Genomic DNA, 16,513 nt, shown 5'->3' on the forward strand with positions numbered 1-16,513 from the left:
TAAATTAAGCCTCTAAAGATTAACCACACATTTCTTGTGTCATCACTTCAACCTGTATCATCTTCTTTTGTCCTGCCGTTCATAGACCTGATCAAACTCAGAGGAACATCATGAGCTATTCAGAAAAGGGGCATGGAGGGGGGGTGTTCTTTTATAGCCTCCCTTGTGTTATGTATTGATTTTGTAACTAGATGTATTCATTGTGTCTGTTTTTTCATGTCATAGGAGTTGATTGCTTGTTTGGTTCACATGTTTCTTTTTGGGCTTTGTGTTTTTAAACTGCTCACTGTTCTTGTTCTTTACTAGTTGTTTAACAAGTTATACCACTTCTCTAGTTAACATTCTGTTTAAAAAATGTAAGCCTTACATGTTTTGTACTATTTGGTTAATTTTCCTCCTTGTATTGATTCCTGTTTGTTTTTTGTGCCTTTTTTTCTGAAAATCTTTTTGTTCGTGTTACATTTTTGCCTTTGTGGATTTTTCTAATTTGAGTGATTTTTGGTTCCTGTGAAAACTAACTTTCTGTTTTGATCTTTCTTATTGTACCTATTTGCCATTTTTGTCAATAAACTTTTGAGACTTATTTATTAACATCAGTGTTGGGCACGTTCCTTTAAAAAAAATAAATACATTTAAATTTAAAAATTAGTTATAGTTTCTGAGTTAGTAACTGAGTTACATAATTATAAAAACAACTAATTACCAGAGAAATTACTATTGCGTTACTTAAAAAAATATTTGACAAATGACTATAAAATAAATATAAAACATTGTACACTAATCTAGACTATTTTAATGTACTTGTGGGAAAATGTGAGGGACAGCAGTATGTCCTCAACTATATATCTAGATATTATTTTGTTTAATTCTTTCTTTGATGTCGTGGTATCATCTCCTCCTTTGGTAGCAGAGCTCACGTCATTACCTGCGTAGCCACTAATTTTGTGGCAGCATGTGACGACGTAAGATTCTTCAATAGATTTGAATTAAGGCTGATTTATACTTCTACGTCAGGCGCATGCATATGGTCCGGCTCAGCCTTCGTGCGGTTGCATTGCCCTCATTGTGGCTGACGGCGAAGTTGATGTGCACCTCTTAAAAAAATTAACTACACAGCGCAAAGACACGTAGCGCAAGCTCTGTGATTGGTCGCAGGGGCGTAGATTTAGGGTGGACGGTGGGGACGTGTCCCCACCAATATCCACAAACTACCGAAATGTCCCCACCAATAATTTAATTCACTTAAAAACATCGCGCTGTCAGTATAAACCTAGAAATGCCGAAAGGGTTAAATCACGTTCTCTCCTCGAGTCGCACCGCCCCCAAACACATATGAACATTGTGATTGGCTCTGCCTTTCCCTGCTGTCATGTGTGGCTGCTTTCAGATCATAGTTTCAGATACAAACAGCGCCAAAACAACTGCACGGGGGAAATTTCCCGATATGTGGGCTGTTCCTCGCACAAGTGAGGATGGAGTTAGCAAGAAGAGGTGGACATAAAGAGCTTTTTCCAACGAACAGTGTAAGTCACATAAACTCAAGTTTGCTCCTGAATGAGTCCATGATGATAATGCCGTTATGCTGGTGTTTTCACCGCTTTTACGTTCAGTCTAACGTTAAAGCAGACTAGTCTGTAAACAATATTCCCTGAAAACTGCAGAATAAACACCTACATGTAAACGTATATGACCCTGCCAGTTCTCCTAATCTCTTAGAGTAACATCTCCAATTTTGGTTGAAACAATTTGTCAGAAAAACTACAGCCTGTGCTCCATCTTTTAATAATACTGAGAGATGTTTAATTTGTACGAAAAATAAACGAAAGTCTTTATTAAACTCTCTCTTTATCAGTTATTAAACATCATTTTAACATTGCACTTTCAGGCCTGTAGCCAGCTTATTGAAAGGGATTATTTGTTTTCTAAAAAAACTGAACCTTTTTGCAGTTATTCACCTGATTTTCTGTTTAACTGAGGTATAAACATGACATTTTAGTGACATATTAAGAACTAATTTTTGCTGGATAATCCTGTTGGATAGTTATTACAACTACACTTTTTGATGTACCAAAACTATTTCCTACCATTTTGTCAAATTTATTTTATTTCTTTATTTACATATTTAAACGGAAAATTTTATTACAGTTTTATAAATAATAAAAATACTTTGAACTAGAAATTAGGACTTTAAATTCTTAGAATAAAGAAATGAAGTAAAGTACAGATGCCAAAATCTCTAAATGCCATGTAAAATGAGCATTTTTCTTAGCCTTGTATATTTATGTTCAGTTATTTCACTTTAAAGGCAATGAAAATAACGTATTTGTCACTATAAAAGGTAAATCACTGAGTCCACACACAGAAGTTGGAGAAAAATGCTCATTTTAGAAGAAAATATTAAATGGCATTCAGAGGTTTTTGCATCTAAACTCTTCAAATATGTAAATATACTTATTTTTAAAATACAATTTTTTATCATAATTTTCTTTGGGAAATTTGTTAAAACTTGATTTAAATTAAAAACTGAAGCCTATAGGCACATAACGAACTGGCCGGCACATTCAACCTTCCTCAGTGAAAATTTATCCATTTGAATAATGAGATAAATTCAAACATAATAATAATAATAATCCAACTGTTGGTCTTTCAAACCACTTGACCCCCCTTGGCTAACCGCATGACTATTTAATTTAACTTAATAAATTGTAAGAAGAGAGGATTAGTTAATTATACATTTTAATAGCAGTTAAATAATAAATAGCAATTTATATATATATATATATATATATATATATATATATATATATATATATATATATATATATATATATAAAACAATAATCATTCTTGGCGGGGGTGACTCGTCCCCAGTCCCCACGCCCTTGCTCAGTTATGTTATAAAAATGTATTTTCTTGAGATAACGGGACGAGGCATATTTTCCTCACGCTTGCATTTATACTGTTGATTTCAAATGCAATTAATATGTTTGTATAAAACTTGTAGTAATGATGCTTATAATTGGTGGGTGCGACTACATTTTTGCTGATGCGCCTACATTTTTAAAGTTATGAGCACCGGTGCTACCAAGCAAAAAGGTTAATTTCGAGCCCTGCTAATGGGTGATGCCGTGGCATAGTGGGTTGCACCTTATCTCACAGCAAGAAGTACAGGTGAATTGAGTATGCTAAAATTGACTGTAGTGTATGAGTCTCTGAATAAGTGTGTGTGCTTCCTAGTGATGGGTTGTGGTTGGAAGGGCATCTGCTGTGTAAAACATACGCTGGATAAGTTGGCGGTTTTGAGAAGTCTTGCATTTGAAGGATCATTGGTTCACATAATCCTGTTATCATATAAATACTACAGGAACAAACTTTAGATCACCAGCACACAAGATGCACATCGTTACAATAAACAATCTTTTTCAGTCATTTTTGTTTAAAATATATGATACAGGTTTCATAATGGTTTATACATAAGTGTAGAGGGAACAGTACAGACAGTGGATACACTAAACTAAGTTTATTCCAACGCAATCTCATGGCAATTCGTAACTTTTTGATTTAGTGGCCAATTCTCATTCCATCATAATGTAGGTTTACTGTCATTTTTTTCTCACTGCAATTCCCCATATAGAAAGCTGATATATGGCATGATATATGGCAACATATGGAAATTACAACTGGTCTCGACATACTGTATTAAAAATCTCATAATAGTCAATAATTTGTCAAAATCCCTGTTTACATTTTTTTCAGCCATATCACGTGTGTGTGTGTGTGTGTGTGTGTGTGTGTGTGTGTGCATGCATAAAGAGGCTCTTGTACAACAAATCCAAAAGGCTTGATCTCAACAATAGCTGATAGTCACTTTTGCACTTTTGATGGAACTTGATTCCAGGGTCTCCTGTTTACAAGACAGGCACTTTGACCAACTAAGCTACAGCGCCAAACGACCTTGACAGGGGCTCATTTTTTTAATTGAAAAAAGAAAAAAATAACTAACAACTGTAGCGCTGCATGCACTCTTAACAAAAAGCCACCCTGGCACCTGTACATTAGGTACTGCTGGGATTTGAACCCAGGATCTCCTGTTAACAAGACAGACGCTTTGACCAACTAAGCCACAGCTGAAAAGAAGGCAGGACGTTTTTGCACACAGAGACTAAAAATACGCATTGAGTCTAAAAATGGCAAGCAAAGAAGTTGTTTAACTCTATTTGTCACAGTATTCATTACGCCTCAAAGCTATACAATTTTATAATTCGATACGGCAAGCTATATAAAACAAGCACACGCACCACCTGAACTAAGGCGCTGCTGGGATTAGAAACATTTGCCCAATAACAAAAATCAAAGGAGAAAAAACAATACACAACAAAAACCAGCATGTCAGGATGCAGAAAATGCAGACAAGATGGACATGGTCTTTTAGAGTCTGGAGGATCATGTCTCAAACCTGACCGTTAACCTGGCCTCTGTTCAAGATGTGTGAATTTATTTTTATTTAATCTATCCTTAATCATGTGTTAAGTGTTTTTTGGAACCTCCAGTTTCATTACATCTAAACTCAGAGTCAGCTAGGAAAATGGAAATCAGGACAAACATATGCTATCGGCCATTGAAAGAGTTTCAGATTAGAAAGCCACTCTCCCATAAACTGAGGGAAAGGTGCAGTTTGGATTTGAACCTAGCACCTGCTGTTCCCAAGACAGCTGCTCTGGCCTACTTAGTCTTAACACTAAAAGAAAAAACGTCTGGATACGATACTTCCAAACGCAGTTTCATCTAAGACAGTGGGGGGAAAGCAAAATTTACTATGCTTTCTACTCAGTTACTTTGCACATGCATAAAGAGGCTCTTGTACAACAAATCCAAAAGGCGTGATCTCAACAATAGGTGGCAGTTACTTTTCCCCAAAACCACAGGTTGCCTTCGAGTCATTCCTCAAGCCCACTAGGCCCTACACTGTTTTCTAATCTCCCTTATTTAAAACAGCTCAATTTACTCATCGGCTTTATTGTAGAGTACCCCTAGTATCTGAGCCTGCACTGCGCAATGAAAGAAAGAAGCAAAACGGGATGGACAGATGCCTTAAATGTTAGAAACGCACCACACCTTAAGTCAGTGAAGAAAAAGAGCCAAGCTTGCAACTCTGGTGGAACTAGAACCCACAACCTTTGAACGGCTCAGCTCACAGTCTAGAAGTCCAACGCGCTATCCATTGCGCCACAGAGCCTGAGTGCTCTGCTGTCTCTAGCACTGTTGCACAGAAAACACTTTTTAGTACTCTCTGGCCCATGAAAGAACAGCCAACTGCGGACAAGGCACTGCTGGGATTCGAACCCAGCATCTCCTGTTTACTAGACAGGCACTTTGACCAACTAAGCCACAGCGCCAAACAACTGTGGAAGGGGCTAATTGTTTAATTCGAAAAAAGAAAAAAAAAACTAACAACGGTAGCGCTGCATGTGTCAATGTCTGGACTTGAAATATTAAAGTCCAATTGGTTAGGCATTACCACACTATGCTTTATAAAGCCATCGTCCAAAGCTCTCTTGAACGAGCAGCGTTCTTAAGGATTTGAGTTTTGTTAAGAAACCGACTGCTAAACATCCCGCTGCGTAAACACTCATTACTCTTAACAAAAAGCAACCGTGGCACACGTACATTAGGCACTGCTGGGATTTGAACCCAGGATTTCCTGTTTACGAGACAGGCGCTTTGACCAGCTAAGCCACAGCACCACAAAAACTCACTGTAAGAGACATTTGCCTGATAACAAAAATCGAAGAAGAAAAAAATAATACACAACAAAAACCAGCATGTCAGGATGCAGAAAATGCTGACAAGACGGACGTGGTCTTTTAGAGTCTGGATGATCATGTCTCAAACCTGACCGGTAACCTGGCCTCTGTTCAAGATCAAAGCAAAAAATGTGTGAATTTATTTTTATTTAATCTATCCTTGATCATGTGTTAAGTGTTTTTTGGAACCTACAGTTTCATTACATCCAAACCCAGAGTCAGCTCGGAAAATGGAAATCAGGACAAACATATGCTATCAGCCATTGAAAGAGTTTCAGATCAGAAAGCCACTCTCCCATAATCTGAGGGAAAGGTGCAGTTTGGATTTGAACCTAGCACCTGCTGTTGCCAAGACAGGTGCTCTGGCCTACTTAGTCTTAACACTAAAAGAAAAAACCTCTGGATACGATACTTCCAAACGCAGTTTCATCTAAGACAGTGGGGGGGAAGCATAATTTACTATGCTTTCTACTCAGTTACTTTGCACATGCATAAAGAGGCTCTTGTACAACAAATCCAAAAGGCGTGATCTCAACAATAGGTGGCAGTTATTTTTCCCCAAAACCACAGGTTGCCTTTGAGTCATTCCTCAAGCCCACTAGGCCCTACACTGTTTTCTAATCTCCCTTATTAAACAAAAAACTGGATGGCGGAGAGGGTGCCGGATTTTTATAAGGAATTGTTAAGAGCTTGGGGCAAATTTTTAAACAATGTGCATTTTAAACCTCTAGGGAGAGAGAACATTTTAAATCAGCCCCTTTTCTTAAACAACTGCATTTTAAATCAAGGGAGGGATTTTTTTAAAGAAATGGTGGGTGGCAGGAATAGTTAAAGTAAGGGATATTTTATATGAGTTTAATGAAGGTTTTTTTTACCAGTACAATGCATTATTGATGCCATGGAAGAAGCAAAGGAAGAATGTAGCAGACAAGAAATAAAAATAAGTACGAAATAATTAAAACTGCAATCCCTCAAGAATGGATTCAAAAAATTGAAAATAAAGAAGATGGAATGGAAGTGTATGTAAGAATAGGGGAGAAATTGAATGATTTTAAGGAATGTACTGTGAAAAGTTTTTTTTGTGTTTTTAGGGATGCAGTTTTTAAGAAACCTGTGGCAAATGTATACTGGATGCAAAAATACGAGATAACAAATGAGAACAACATATGGGAAAACATGAGAGGTATTTTTATACAAACAAAACTGGCAAACTTAGAATATTTTATTAGACACAGAGTGATTTTTACTGATTCCATTTTAAATAAAATTGGGATGGAACAAGATGCAACATGTAAAGTGTGTAACGAAGATGATGAGGGGCTTTTACATTTATTTTTACATTGCAAACAGTTGGATGATTTTAATGAAAGATGTAAAGAAATGATCTCAATATTAAAAGGGGAGGAAGAAACGGAATGGAAGAAGGTTTTAATGTTGGGATTGGAAAATGAATGTGCATGTAAAAACAAAAAGCTAATTAACTTGCTGATAATGTTGATGAAAAACGCAATATGGGAAAGAAGAGTTGTAATGAGGAAGGAAAAAGTGCAACTAAATGTATGGAACATTTTTAAAAGAAAATTCGCAAAGTATGTACAATGTTTGTTTTATTATTTTTATCATGAAGAAAAAGTTGATGTTTTTTTACAATGTTTTTACGGTTGCAGTATGTCAGATTTTAAAGGACTGTGAATTGGACATTTCTCTTTTAAAGGACTGAAAGGACCCTGGAAATAAGACCATCGACCACCAATGAACTGCTTTTGAAATGAAATATCTTGTGCAAATATGTGTAAAATGTAAAATTGTAATTTTATGAATATTTCTTAATAAAATTTTTTTTTTTTAAAAATCGTATAGTGGTTAGTACTCTGCGTTATGGCCGCAGCAACCCCAGTTTGAATCCGGGTCACGGCAGGTTTTTCTAGGTGACATAGGCGTTACACTCTGTGTTGCCATCTGTAATCTCCAGCCACCTTTTAGTGCAGGCTGTGCTAATGGCACGTCCTGAATGTTTACGTTTCCTAAAGTGTGGAAGACTAGAATTTGATATGAGAAACAGGATCTTTGATGCCAGCATGCTGTGTAGATAAGTACTGATCAAGTCATGCTTCTAAGGCATGGAAGGAATCTTTTCAATTGCTGAGTGTCCATTCATTGCCACAACAGCAGAAAGACCATCTGCAGTTATCATTGATCTATTTAATGTCTCCTACATGACATGAATTCCAAACTATTGTGTTGTACTGATGTCTACACCTACAATAACCATAAACCCAATCTTAAAGTAACCTGTCGTGTTTTAGCAACATCCAAACCAACCATAAGCTTAAAACCCCATCTCACGGTAAACTTTAGAGTTCTGTAAAGGTCTGCGCTAACCACAACCCTAAATCTTGCCTACTTGTAAACTACTCTTGTAGATCCTGGAAAGCTCAGTCAGTTGAGCAACAGGCTTTTAATCTGAGGGTCCAGGGTTCAAGTCCCTGTTCGGGCGTGTAAGGCTGATTTTGTGAAGCCGCAGGTTTTGCCGTTGAGCTATCACTTGATTAAAGTTTTATCTCGATGCACAATACATGTACTAGGCATGAAGACATGGCAGATCAGGCAGTCTTGTAGTCGTGGCCGAGTGGTTAAGGCGATAGACTAGATATCCACTGGGGTCTCCCCGCGCAGGTTCGAATCCTGCTGACTACGTGCTCTCCCTTTTTAAAATTGCAGCATTCATCAATTGTTTGCATTTTCATTGTTTCTTGGGAAAAGTGTTGTGCTGGTAGGAGGAGGAAAACAACAGCGTTCTCACTGAACAGAAAGAGGGCATATCACAGAGAAGAACATACCACACAAGCAGCACAATGGCTGTTCCGTAGCTTGCTGTGATCGTATAGTGGTTAGTACTCTGCGTTGTGGCCGCAGCAACCCCGGTTCGAATCCGGGTCACGGCAGGTTTTTAAAGGTGACATTGGCGTTACACTCTGTGTTGCCATCCGTAATCTCCAACCACCTTTTAGTGCAGGCTGTGCTAATGGCACGTCCTGAATATTTACGTTTCCTAAAGTGTGGAAGACTAGAATTCTATATGAGAAACAGGATCTTTGATGCCAGCATGCTGTGTAGATAAGTACTGATCAAGTCACGCTTCTAAGGCATGGAAGGAATCTTTTCAATTGCTGAGTGTCCATTCATTGCCACAACAGCAGAAAGACCTTCTGCAGTTATCATTGATCTATTTAATGTCTCCTACATGACATGGAGTCCAAACTATTGTGTTGTACTGATTTCTACATCTACAACAATCATAAACCCAACCTTAAAATAACCTGTCGTGTTTTAGCAACATCCACACCAACCATAAGCTTAAAACCCCATCTCACGGTAAACTTGAGAGTTCTGTAAAGGTCTGCGCCGACCACAACCCTAAACCTTGCCTACTTGTAAATTACTGTTGTAGAGCCCGGATAGCTCAGTCGGTAGAGCATAAGACTTTTAAACTGAGCGTCCAGGGTTCAAGTCCCTGTTCGGGCGTGTAAGGCTCATTTTGTGGAGCCACAGCTTTTGCCGTTGAGCTATCACTTGGTGAAAGTTTCATCTGGATGCACAATATGTGTACTAGGCATAAAGAAATGGCAGTACAGGCAGTCTTGTAGTCGTGGCCAAGTGGTTAAGGCGAAGGACTTGAAATCTATTGGGGTCTCCCCACGCAGGTTCAAATCCTGCCAACTACGTCCTCTCACTTTTTAAAATTGCAGTAGTCATCAATTGTTTGCATTTCCATTGTTTCTTGGGAAAAGCGTTGTGCTGGTAGGAGGAGAAAAACAACAGCATGTTCTCACTGAACAGAAAGGGGCATATCACAGGGAGGAACATACCACACAAGGGCCACAACGGCTGTCCCGTAGCTCGACATGATAGTATAGTGGTTAGTACTCTGCGCTGTGGCCACAGCAACCCCGGTTCGGCAGATTTTTCAAGGTGACATCGGTGTTGCACTCTGTGTTGCCATCCGTAATCTCCAGCCACCTTTTAGTGCAGGCTGTGCTAATGGCATGTCCTGAATTTTTACGTTTCCTAAAGTGTGGAAGACTAGGGATTCGATATGAGAAACAGGATCTTTGATGCCAGCATGCTGTGTAGATAAGTACTGATCAAGTCACGCTTCTAAGGCATGGAAGGAATCTTTTCAATTGTTGACTGTCCATTCATTGCCACAACAGCAGAAAGACCTTCTGCAGTTATCATTGATCTATTTAATGTCTCCTATGAAGGATTCGGATTTCTGTTTTCCAGTCCATCTCATCATGGACCGACGTTTATTCCTACTTCCTGCTTTGTTACTGTTCGGACGTCTTTGCCCACTGCTCCGCTCTTCGCACTCTTGCTTTTATATCTTATACCCTAATTTTAACTTGAGCCTATCAGCACAGTGCTCAAACAACACGGCTTGAAGATCAGCATCGATTCTACAAACTTTCTGGAATATAGCTTTACTAACAAGAGGGAAATTTCGTCTAAACAATCCTCCCGCTACCAGCTGCTTACATTCCGGAGTCTGGGTACCAGCCTTGCAGCAATCACACCCCACTAGGAGAGCGGTGTGAACATATCAGCATCGGTGGTTCTGTGGTAGAATTCTCGCCTGCCACGCGGGAGACCCGGGTCCGATTCCCGGCCAATGCAAATCCTGTTTTGTGTTGCTACTCTTCCAGCTCTGGGTTACAGCGTTGCAGCAATCACAACCCACTAGGACAGCAATATGAGCATATCAGCATTGGTGGATCAGTGGTAGAATTCTCGCCTGCCATGCAGGAGACCCGGATCCGATTCCCGACCAACGCAGTTCCTGTTTTGTGTTGCTTCTCTTCCAGCTCTTGGTAACAGCCTTGCAGCAATCACAACCCACTAGGACAGATGTTTGAGCATGTTAGCATTGGTGGTTCAGTGGTGGTATTCTCGCCTGCCACGTGGGAGACATGGGTCTGATTCCCAGCCAATGCAATTTTTCTTTTGTGTTGCTACTCTTCCAGCTCTGGGTAACAGCCTTGCAGCAATCACAACCCACTAGGACAGCTGTATGAGCATATCAGCATTGGTGGTTCAGTGGTAGAATTCTCGCCTCCCACGCGGGAGAGCCGGGTCTGATTCCCAGCCAATGCAATTCCTGTTTGGTGTTGCTAATCTTCCAGCTCTGGGTAACAGCCTTGCAGCAATCACACCCCACTAGGACAGATGTTTGAGCATATCAGCATTGGTGGTTCAGTGGTAGAAATCTCGCCTGCCACGCGGGAGACCCGGGTCCGATTCCCGGCAAATGCAAATCCTGTTTTGTGTTGCTACTCTTCCAGCTCTGGGTAACAGCCTTGCAGCAATCACACCCCACTAGGACAGCTGTAAGACCATATCAGCATTGGTGGTTCAGTGGTAGAATTCTCGCCTCCCACGTGGGAGACATGATCTGATTCCCGGCCAATGCAATTCCTGTTTTGTGTTGCTACTCTTCCAGCTATGGGTAACAGCCTTGCAGCAATCACACCCCACTAGGACCAAAGTATGAGCATATCAGCATTGGTGGTTCAGTGGTAGAATTCTCGCCTGCCACGCCGGAGACCCGGGTCCGATTCCCGGCCAATGCAAATCCTGTTTTGTGTTGATACTCTTCCAGCTCTGGGTAACAGCCTTGCAGCAATCACAACCCATTAGGACTGCAGTGTGAGCATATCAGCGTTGGTGGTTCAGTGGTAAAATTCCCATTTGTGATGTGGGAGATCCGTGTCAGTTTTCCGACCAATGAAATTCCTGTTTTGTGTTGCTACTCTTCCAGCTCTGGGTAACAGCCTTGCAGCAATCACACCCAACTAGGAGAGCAGTATGAGCATATCAACATTGGTGGTTCACTGGTAGAATTGTCGCTTGCCACGCGGGAGACCCGAGTATGATTCCTGGCCAATGCAAATCCTGTTTTGTGTTGCTAATCTTCCAGCTCTGGGTAACAGCCTTGCAGCAATCACAACCCACTAGGACAGACAATCAAGCATATTAGCATTGGTGGTTCAGTGGTAGAATTCTTGCCTGCCACGCGGGAGACCCGGGTCCAATTCCCGGCCAATGCAAATCCTGTTTTGTGTTGCTACTCAGCCAGCTCTGGGTAACAGCCTTGCAGCAATCACACCCCACTAGGACAGCAGTATGACCATATCAGCAATGGTGGTTTAGTGGTAGAATTCCCGTGTCCCACGCAGGTGATCCGGGTCCGATTCCCGGCCAACGCAGTTCCTGTTTTGTGTTGCTTCTCTTCCAGCTCTGGGTAACAGCCTTGCAGCAATCACACCCCACTAGGACACATGTTTGAGCATATGAGCATTGGTGGTTCAGTGGTAGTTTTCTCGCCTGCCACATGGGAGACATGGGTCCGATTCCCAGCCAATGCAATTGCTCTTTTGTGTTGCTACTCTTCCAGCTCTGGGTAACAGCCTTGCAGCAATCACAACCCACTAGGACAGCAGTTTGAGCATATCAGCATTGGTGGTTCAGTGGTAGAACTCTCGCCTGCCACGCGGGAGATCCAGGTGCGACTCCCAGCCAATGCAAATCCTGTTTTGAGTTGCTACTCTTCCAGCTCTGGGTAACAGCCTTGCAGCAATCACACCCAACTAGGAGAGCAGTATGAGCATATCAGCATTGGTGGCTCACTGGTAGAATTCTCGCCTGCCACGCGAGAGACCTGAGTACGTTTCCTGGCCAATGCAAATCCTGTTTTGTGTTGCTAATCTTCCAGCTCTGGGTAACAGCCTTGCAGCAATCACACCCCACTAGGACACATGAATGAGCATATCAGCATTGGTGGTTCAGTGGTAGAATTCTCGCCTGCCACGCGGGAGACCCAGGTCTGATTCTCGGCCATTGCAAAAGCTGTTTTGTATTGCTACTCATCCAGTTCTGGGTAACAGCCTTGCAGCAATCACACCCCACTAGGAGAGCAGTTTGAGCATATCAGCATTGGTGGTTCACTGGTAGAATTTTCGCCTGCCACGCGGGAGACCCGAGTACGATTCCTGGTCAATGCAAATCCTGTTTTGTGTTGCTAATCTTCCAGCTCTGGGTAACAGCCTTGCAGCAATCACACCCCACTAGGACAGCAGTATGAGCATATCAGCAATGGTGGTTTGGTGGTAGAATTCTCGTGTCCCACGCGGGGGACCCCGGTCCGATTCCCGGCCAACGCAGTTCCTGTTTTGTGTTGCTTCTCTTCCAGCTCTGGGTAACAGCCTTGCAGCTATCACACCCCACTAGGAAATGTGTTTGAGCATATGAGCATTGGTGGTTTAGTGGTAGTATTCTCGCCTGCCACGTGGGAGACATGGGTCTGATTCCCGGCCAATGAAATTTCTCTTTTGTGTCGCTACTCTTCCAGCTCTGGGTAACAGCCTTGCAGCAATCACACATCACTAGGACAGCAGTATGAGCATATCAGCAATGGTGGTTTGGTGGTAGAATTCTCGCGTCCCACGCACGGGACCCGGGTCCGATTCCCGGCCAACGCAGTTCCTGTTTTGTGTTGCTTCTCTTCCAGCTCTGGGTAACAGCCTTGCAGCAATCACACCCCACTAGGAAATGTGTTTGAGCATATGAGCATTGGTGGTTTAGTGGTAGTATTCTCGCCTGCCACGTGGGAGACATGGGTCTGATTCCCAGCCAATGAAATTTCTCTTTTGTGTCGCTACTCTTCCAGCTCTGGGTAACAGCCTTGCAGCAATCACAACCCACTAGGACAGCAGTATGAGCATATCAGCATGGGTGGTTCAGTGGTAGAATTCTTGCCTCCCACGCAGGAGAGCCGGGTCCGATTCCCGGCCAATGCAATTCCTTTTTTGTATTGCTAATCTTCCAGCTCTGGGTAACAGCCTTGCAGCAATCACACCCCACTAGGAAAGATGTATGAGCATATCTGCATTGGTGGTTCAGTGGTAGAATTCTCGCCTGCCACGCGGGAGACCTGGGTCTGATTCCCGGCCATTACAAGTCCTGTTTTGTTTTGCTACTCTTTCAGCTCTGGGTAACAGCCTTGCAGCAATCACACATCACTAGGACAACTCTCTGAGCATATCAGCATTGGTGGTTCAGTGGTAGAATTCTCGCCTGCCACGCAGGAGATCCAGGTGCGACTCCCGGCCAATGCAAATACTGTTTTGTGTTGCTACTCTTCCAGCTCTGGGTAACAGCCTTGCAGCAATCACACCCAACTAGGAGAGCAGCATGAGCATATCTGCCTTGGTGGTTCACTGGTAGAATTCTTGCCTGCCACGCGGGAGACCCGAGTACGTTTCCTGGCCAATGCAAATCCTGTTTTGTGTTGCTAATCTTCCAGCTCTGGGTAACAGCCTTGCAGCAATCACACCCCACTAGGACAGACAACCGAGCATATCAGCATTGGTGGTTCAGTGGTAGAATTCTCGCCCGACACGCGGGAGACCCGGGTCCAATTCCCGGCCAATGCAAATCCTGTTTTGTGTTGCTACTCATCCAGCTCTGGGTAACAGCCTTGCAGCAATCACACCCCACTAGGACAGCAGTATGAGCATATCAGCAAAGGTGGTTTAGTGGTAGAATTCTCGCGTCCCACGCAGGGGACCTAGGTCCGATTCCTGGTCAACGCAGTTCCTGTTTTGTGTTGCTTCTCTTCCAGCTCTGGGTAACAGCCTTGCAGCAATCACACCCCACTAGGACAGATGATTGAGCATATCAGCATTGGTGGTTCAGTGGTAGAATTCTCGCCTGCCACGCGGGAGACCTGGGTCCGATTCCCGGTCAATGCAAATACTGTTTTGTGTTGCTACTCTTCCAGCTCTGGGTAACAACCTTGCAGCAATCACACATCACTAGGACAGCCGTAAGAACATATCGGCATTGGTGGTTCAGTGGTGGAATTCTTGCCTCCCACGTGGGAGACCCGGGTCCTATTCCCGGCCAATGCAATTCCTGTTTTGTGTTGCTACTCTTCCAGCTCTGGGTAACAGCCTTGCAGCAATCACACCCCACTAGGACAACTCTATGAGCATATCAGCATTGGTGTTTAGTGGTAGAATTCTCGCCTGCCATGCGGGAGATCCAGGTGCGACTCTCGGCCAATGCAAATCCTGTTTTGTGTTGCTACTCTTCCAGCTCTGGGTAACAGCCTTGCAGCAATCACACCCAACTAGGAGAGCAGTATGAGCATATCAGCATAGGTGGTTCTCTGGTAGAATTGTCGCCTGCCACGCGGGAGACCCGAGTATGATTCCTGGCCAATACAAATCCTGTTTTCTGTTGCTACTCATCCAGCTCTGGGTAACAGCCTTGCAGCAATCACACCCAACTAGGACAGCAGTATGACCATATCAGCAATGTTGGTTTAGTGGTAGAATTCTCGTGTCCCACGCAGGGGACCCGGGTCCGATTCCCGGTCAACGCAGTTCCTGTTTTGTGTTGATTCTCTTCCAGCTCTGGGTAACAGCCTTGCAGCAATCACACCCCACTAGGACACGTGTTTGAGCATATGAGCATTGGTGGTTCAGTGGTAGTATTCTCGCCTGCCACGTGGGAGACATGGGTCCGATTCCCAGCCAATGCAATTTCTCTTTTGTGTTGCTAATCTTCCAGCTCTGGGTAACAGCCTTGCAGCAATCACACCCCACTAGGACAGTCTAAATAACATATCAGCATTGGTGGTTCAGTGGTAGAACTCTCGCCTGCCATGCGGGAGTTCCAGGTGCGACTCCTGGCCAATGCAAATCCTGTTTTGTGTTGCTACTCTTCCAGCTCTGGGTAACAGCCTTGCAGCAATCACACCGAACTAGGAGAGCAGTATGAGCATATCAACATTGGTGGTTCACTGGTAGAATTGTCGCCTGCTACGCAGGAGACCCGAGTATGATTCCTGGCCAATGCAAATCCTGTTTTGTGTTGCTAATCTTCCAGCTCTGGGTAACAGCCTTGCAGCAATCACACCCCACTAGGACAGACAATCAAGCATATCAGCATTGGTGGTTCAGTGGTAGAATTCTCGCCTGCCACGCGGGAGACCTGGGTCCGATTCCTGGACAATGCAAATCCTGTTTTGTGTTGCTACTCAGCCAGCTCTGGGTAACAGCCTTGCAGCAGTCACACCCCACTAGGACAGCAGTATGACTATATCAGCAATGTTGGTTTAGTAGTAGAATTCTCGTGTCCCACGCAGGGGACCCGGGTCCGATTCCCGGCCAAAGCAGTTCTTGTTTTGTGTTGCTTCTCTTCCAGCTCTGGGTAACAGCCTTGCAGCAATCACACCCCACTAGGACACATGTTTGAGCATATGAGCATTGGTGGTTCAGTGGTAGTATTCTCGCCTGCCACGTGGGAGACATGGGTCCGATTCCCAGCCAATGCAATTTGTCTTTTGTGTTGCTACTCTTCCAGCTCTGGGTAACAGCCTTGCAGCAATCACAACCCACTAGGACAGCAGTTTGAGCATATCAGCATTGGTGGTTCAGTGGTAGAATTCTCCCCTCCCACGCGGGAGAGCTGGGTCCGATTCCCGGCCAATGCAATTCCTGTTTTGTGTTGCTAATCTTCCAGCTCTGGGTAACAGCCTTGCAGCAATCACACCCCACTAGGACACCTGTATGAGCATATCAGCATTGGTGGTTCAGTGGTAGAATTCTCGCCTGCCACGAGGGAGACCCGGGTCCAATTCCTGG

The 16,513-nt window shown here is 43.2% G+C and overlaps 5 non-coding genes across 5 annotated transcripts; 4 read left to right on the forward strand and 1 right to left on the reverse strand.

The window, feature by feature from the left end:
• Positions 1–5,670: 5,670 nt before the first annotated feature.
• trnat-cgu (transfer RNA threonine (anticodon CGU)) lies at positions 5,671–5,744 on the reverse strand. The gene has a single exon. It is a non-coding gene; the product is annotated as a tRNA-Thr (tRNA).
• Positions 5,745–8,677: 2,933 nt separating this feature from the next.
• trnah-gug (transfer RNA histidin (anticodon GUG)) lies at positions 8,678–8,749 on the forward strand. The gene has a single exon. It is a non-coding gene; the product is annotated as a tRNA-His (tRNA).
• Positions 8,750–9,447: 698 nt separating this feature from the next.
• Positions 9,448–9,529, forward strand: trnas-uga (transfer RNA serine (anticodon UGA)). The gene has a single exon. It is a non-coding gene; the product is annotated as a tRNA-Ser (tRNA).
• A 4,060-nt stretch (positions 9,530–13,589) lies between these two features.
• Positions 13,590–13,660, forward strand: trnag-ccc (transfer RNA glycine (anticodon CCC)). Its single transcript has one exon. It is a non-coding gene; the product is annotated as a tRNA-Gly (tRNA).
• Positions 13,661–14,225: 565 nt separating this feature from the next.
• On the forward strand, positions 14,226–14,296 carry trnav-gac (transfer RNA valine (anticodon GAC)). The gene has a single exon. It is a non-coding gene; the product is annotated as a tRNA-Val (tRNA).
• The last annotated feature ends 2,217 nt before the right edge of the window (positions 14,297–16,513 follow it).

This window comes from Danio rerio, chromosome 4 (genome assembly GCF_052040795.2).
Source record: "Danio rerio strain M-AB ecotype USA chromosome 4, GRCz13ab, whole genome shotgun sequence".
Taxonomy (NCBI): Eukaryota; Metazoa; Chordata; class Actinopteri; order Cypriniformes; family Danionidae; genus Danio; species Danio rerio.